Here is a 6,000-nt window from a genome sequence, read left to right on the forward strand (position 1 = left end):
AAAAGGAGACACAGCTATTCCCACCAGTCCTGTTTAGTCCACTTTAATCCAACTCCAGTCTGTTTGTCTAGAAAGTCCAGTTCGTTTGGGGAGGTGTGAATGTGATGTGGACCAAAAAAGGGAACTCTGGTTCAACCACAAACCTGAGTCTTGGTTCAGTCTGGTGGGGTTTGAATGCACATGTGAACACCAAACAGTCTGGAGACCAATCCAAAAGCTACAGCGCAGGGCATTCTGGGTAAATACAGCTAAAACAAACATGTTAGCTTAGCGCTAGCAGGAGAAATGGCTCGTTGTTTTTGCCAAAGACAAAAGAGAAATCTTACTTCCGCTAAAATCTAACGCTACTCCATTTTGTGAAGAAGGAAGTTGATGTTCATGTCATCTTTGGAGGTTTTTGTATCGTTTCCTTCAGTGGTTCTTGGTGCAGCGCCCCCACAGGCCAGGAGGGGAACATGTTTTTCAATTGGTTTGGTTTGTTTGACTCAATGCAGTGTGAAAGAGAATCACAGCAGCTGAAAATGCAACAAATGTTGCAACTTTGATGCCAAATTGAACCAAGTCTAATGGACTATCAGGTGGAAAAGCACACTAAATGCATGGATACTTTATTTATTTATTTATTACTTTAATGTACCATCTTGTTGGATATCTTTCACTGTTTTAGACTACTGTGTGTATGAATACAGTAGGTTAGTATAATCTTTTACCTTAGCTTACTCTTTTTCTGGTAAATTATTGGTTTGTAAAATAGCATTTTATTTTGTTTCCTCTTTTGTAAAGTTGTAAATTTACCAAAAATAAAGCTAATCAGAGTATCAGTAGTTCTAATTTCAACTTGCTACCTACTGCAGGTCATAATATCTCTGCTGAACCCCAAATAATAATAATAATTTGGTCAAACTGCCACAGACACACCAGTATTGAACCTAGAAAAACAGCAACTTCTGGCCTGTTTTCTGCTTCAAACCCACAGTAAGAAAAACCCTGCATACCTTTGACAACCAGCGAGGTCATACATTTTGGTGAAACATTTTGATCACGGCCCAGTTTAATAGTTTCACACTCCAATATAGCTGTATGTGCCTTAATGGCCACCAAGAAAAAGTGTGCCACTTAACAAATGGACTGCTGTGCTCGATATGCAATTAACCTATATCAGAGAATGGAAGTTTTCAGTCCTGCGCCGAGAGATTTGACAGAGTAAATATCTAAAAATGGCAGTACGCTGTGCAGAAATCAATCCCCCTTTTCTCTCCATTGATTCCATTAAAAGCCTTTTTGGAGATTGATTACACTGAAAGCCTCCCTCCGCTTTGGATTACAGTTGCACAGTCCCAATCTCATTTTTTACAGTCCAAAGATATGGGCATTTATTCCATTACACTGGGAGGTGCAAAGCCGGCACATCAGAGACCATCTTTCTTTCTTTTTCTTTTTTTTTTCTCCTCTTATAAGGAAAATACTTTGTTCAGATAGTAGAGCATCCGTTTGAGTGTTGGGTATTGCCCCACACTCCCCAGATAAGTGTTATCGTGCTTGTTGTTCACTTCTCGAGATCAGTTTTCCTCCCCATCAACATCAACATTCGTGTTTCCTGAAATCAGAAAACAGCTCCTCTGAGTAAAAACTATCTACCTGCCTTCCAGCCCCCTGATAACACACACACTTATTGGTTTTTATTGTTTTTGTGCAGTGGGCACAGGGTGGACTTTAACATGTAGTATTAGAGCCAGCCTAAGAAGAAATTAAACTGAGATTAACCTGACCGTAAAATCCTAATATCACAAGAATAAAATCATAAAATTACGAGAATAAACTTGTTAAAGTACGAGAGTAAAGTCAAAATAATACATGGGCCATATTTCAAGATTAAAGTGATATTTTGAGTCATAACAGTATATGAATAAAGTCAAAATATTACGAGACTGTTTGTTTGACAGTCGTACAAAACTAAAGTAAAACAAATGAGAATAAGGTCAAAATGTGAGAATAAAGTTGTAATATTACAAGAATCATAAAAGTATTTTGAGAATAAAGTTGTATTATGACTTTATTCTTGTGTTGTTTCAACTTTATTCTCTGAATCTTATATTTTATTCTCTTAGCGTGGCCCTGACACTCCATCGTAGAACTTGCATTGTTTTTATTTAACATTTTATTTAAATACGAAGAAAAAAAATCAGCAATGTAAAGGAAATAAATTGCATATAAATTCCCCAGCCTGCTGTGGTTTCCTTTACTGCAGCCTTATCTCTGTAATGGATTATTTATCTGCAAAGAGAAGCAAGAAAAGGAAAAAAAATGTTTCCAATAGCAACTGAATGCATTAAACATTTAGCTTTTTCCTGGTGTTCCTATATCAACGAATAAACGATCCAGATTATTAAAGGTTGGGGGTTGGAGGCGATTCTTACTCAGCAGCTTGCAGGAGCAGCCATGTTTGGGTGAACTCGGGGACGCTGTCCTTGCCAGGCCTTTTTATGATTCATTTATCTGTCAGTTTTTCTGCTGAGCGTACCACTATAAGCTGCTGGGATGTTTATGAATACATCCGCAAAATGGCATGAGAGCAATAACAACTCACAGGACCCAGGTTATTTCCCGCGGAAATCGATCAGCTGTGCGTTAGAAAATGCATTTCTCCCGCCTCTGATGGCGTGATCCTGCATGTATCTCGCAGGAGTGCAGCTGCCGGTGTGTGTGTGTGGTTTTGCATACGACCGTGCGTGACCTTTTCCCCCGCTCGGCGCAGTATTTTGGCAGATTTAAGTGTTGTTGCTGAATAGATAAGCGCTCATCCTGAAACGGATCCATGTGAAGTCTGGCTTCTCGGCTCTGTGCTTGCTTGCATTTTAAAAGGTTACTGGAGGATGCCAAGTTGTGACTCCGCTCCGCCGGAGGCGACGACTCCGCCGCCCCACCCCTGCTGCCCCTCCACTTTGCTGTAGTTCAGGAGGGTGACGTCGGGCCACGGCGGGAGGTTTATGGGTCTCGCCTCGACTGCCAAGCTGAACCGAAGAACGGGAAGTAAAACTGGGGCCTACAGTCACTGGGCCGAGGCCCAGAAACATTTATGACTTCAGAATGGCCTTTAAACATCATTTCCTACGATTGCATCAAGTTGAAACAATGACTTTTGATCATTTGCATTCATTCTCTGCAGTTTTTCCTCTACCAGTGCATTTTTTTAAATCATTGCATAATCCAGACCGTACTCCCCTGATTCCTACTGGTTGCTTTCCAAGCCTGCAGATTAACCATTTCTGTACTGGATGAGGAAAACGCCGGAAATGTAAAATCCTGCATCTTCAGGGTTTTTTCCCACCTGATTGTCCAGTAGACTCAGTTCAAATTGGGACCAAAATTGCAACATTTGTTACATTTCCAGCTTCTGCGGTTCTCTTTCACACCACACTGAGTCAAACTAACCAACCTAGTTCAAAAACCTGTTCCCCTCCTCGCCTGTGGGGGCGCTGCACCAAGAACAACCGAAGGAAACGACTAGAAACCCTCTGAAGACGACACAGAAAAACGTGAACATAAAGGAGTGGCGATTGTAGGATTTCTTTTTTCTCTTTGGCTAAAGACCATGAGCCATTTCTCCTTTCAGCACTAGACTCCCATGTTTGTTTTGGTTGTATTTACCCAGAATGCACTGCACCGTAGTCCGCTTCCTGCATATGCATTCGAACCACACAGAGTTAACTTAAACCAAACTGAGACCAAACTTGATCCGCATTAGAGTTTGCATTCACACCTCCCCAAGCGAACCAGACTTTCTAGGTAAATAAATGAGTTAGATTAGACTAAACACGACTGATGAGGATTCACCCTTAGACTTATACTGAAACTAAAGTAATGTTCATAGCAGTGAAGGAAAGTTGCATAACTTCTTCCAGACCAGAACTTCACATATCAAGCTTAACCCCTTTTGAAGAACTGAAACGTCTTTGGCTTCAAACTGAAAAATGCTTCTCTCATTATAAATCGCCGTGAACACAAAGAAGCCATTAAAGCCATTCTTTACATCCTTTATGTTAACGCAACAGTATTTTGACTGCTTTGATGATTGACCAGATTACAGATTTGCAATTATCTCATTTATCGTAGAACAAAAAGAAACTTCATAAGACTTTTTGTCACCCTGTCATGATAATGACTGACTTTATGCGGAGATAATTCAGTGAAAAATACTTTTTATCGTCACTTTGATCGTCCTCATAACAAATAACATAAGCGAGAGTGATAAAACGTCAACACCAGCGGAGTGACTTCTTTTAGATACCCGATTGGGTCCAGGATGTTGCCCCATATGGGAACGCACTGGTAGTAATAGTACAAATACTCCTAAAAGTATTATTTTCAAAGAAGTTACTCAAGCTATGAAAAACTGACCTTACAGTTTAGGGTCAGTAACAGGAAAGTCTTTGGGTATTTATTTCACTTTTTAGAAAAGGAACCTGTAAATATTCACAAGTTCATGGAAAGTTACATTAAAGTAACCAGTAAGTTCTAGTGAAGCTCCCAATAGTGGGATTATTTGTTTGTAAACACGGCGGACGCGAGAGCAAACTCATTGCAATAAGATGGTCGCCAGTTGCCATGGTTACCCGTCATTATCTTGCGTCTTTAACGGTAGCTAGCATGTTGTCACCGTGCTCCAAAGTTTTTCACAGCGTGATGAAATAAGTGATGCTACCAGATTGACATTAGTGAATAAGACGCGTCTTAATGACCTAAACATGTTGGATTAAGGTGAGTGGATATAAAAATACCCAAAAGATCAGTGGCCAGGCCTTACCTGTTAGAAATATTAAAGTAGTTTTGCTCACGGTAAGAAAATAAGACAAACGTATCCAACGGGAGCCGAAATAAGGTTTTCTGAACCTGTAAATTTCTACAAATGAAATTCATATGTAGCATGCAAATGGCAAATTAAATGAGATAATTTTCACCTATTTTTTTTTCAGTAGGCAGTCATTTTGTGCTGTTTTAGCTGATTTTGTCTGACCAGGTAAAACAGAAACTAGTTTTCAAAGAATATTTCCATCAGTGTTTGGTCACTACTACAGAAAAAATACCATGAATTTCACATTTTACACTTGCAAAAACCTTGTCCCACATGAAAAATGAGTATGCAGCTGCAGGTTAAGTTCAGGCTTTGTTAGTATGTACTGTGAAAGTTAAAGAGGAGGTTTCCGGAAACCTGCAAGCCTGCCAATGTTGGAAAGTATTTTTTTAAGTTATGGGAAAGTAACCTTTACGTTTTGAACAAGTGTAAGATCATAAAGTACCGATGAGTTCTTGGAAGAAAAATGGAAAATATCTTGCAAGTTGTGGCAAGATATGTAAAAACACACAATGAGTTCTTGAAATGTGCCATGTAAGATTGGAGAAAGATCCATTTGAGATTAGATCAGCTATTTTAATCTGTTGGTTTCAGACGGATATAGTGTATACAATGAATTTACTGCTTTCTCCACCTTACAAGAACAGAAAAGACGGAAGCATCATTCACATTTTCCCTTTTATTTGACCATGCATATGTGGGTTTTGCTTGATTAGAACAAATTGCACGTCTTAAACAGTAGAACAACACACATTTTAAACTTTAAAGCACCGTTTCAAGAGCTTACACAGACACCAGTGTTAAAAAGTTTCCTGTTTTTGTGTTGTGTGAAGTGCTGCATGTTGCCTTCGTTACCTACAAAACAAGCCTCTCTATCTTTTGTGCAGTCCTCGTGTTGTCACTTGGTTTCAGTTTCCTCCCTTAATTGGAACTTGTGCCACACAGCAGACTGAAAAGCTGACAGTTCACCGGCATTTTTTAGTTATGCCTGAGTCCATCTTGCCGCTAACTAGATCTTCTCTGTGCTGTCTTCGGCTGGATGCAGTGAAGGTGTGATCATCCATTTGTTCTCCGGAGTTTAAAAGAAATCCTAAAAGGAAAAAAAATAAAAAAAAGGGGGCTTGTGGGGACATTTTCTTTAACAAGGG

The 6,000-nt window shown here is 39.6% G+C and overlaps 1 long non-coding RNA gene across 1 annotated transcript in view; it reads left to right on the top strand.

Annotated features, from left to right (window-relative positions):
* Positions 1–2,698: 2,698 nt before the first annotated feature.
* The window catches only part of LOC107837749 (uncharacterized), an 18,118-nt gene continuing 14,816 nt past the window's right edge, over positions 2,699–6,000 (top strand). The window contains exon 1 of the long non-coding RNA XR_001663793.1: positions 2,699–2,710. This is a non-coding gene — a long non-coding RNA (uncharacterized LOC107837749). The remainder of the gene's footprint in view (positions 2,711–6,000) is intronic.

This window comes from Poecilia formosa, unplaced genomic scaffold (genome assembly GCF_000485575.1).
Source record: "Poecilia formosa unplaced genomic scaffold, Poecilia_formosa-5.1.2 Scaffold171, whole genome shotgun sequence".
In the NCBI taxonomy this organism is placed as follows: domain Eukaryota; kingdom Metazoa; phylum Chordata; class Actinopteri; order Cyprinodontiformes; family Poeciliidae; genus Poecilia; species Poecilia formosa.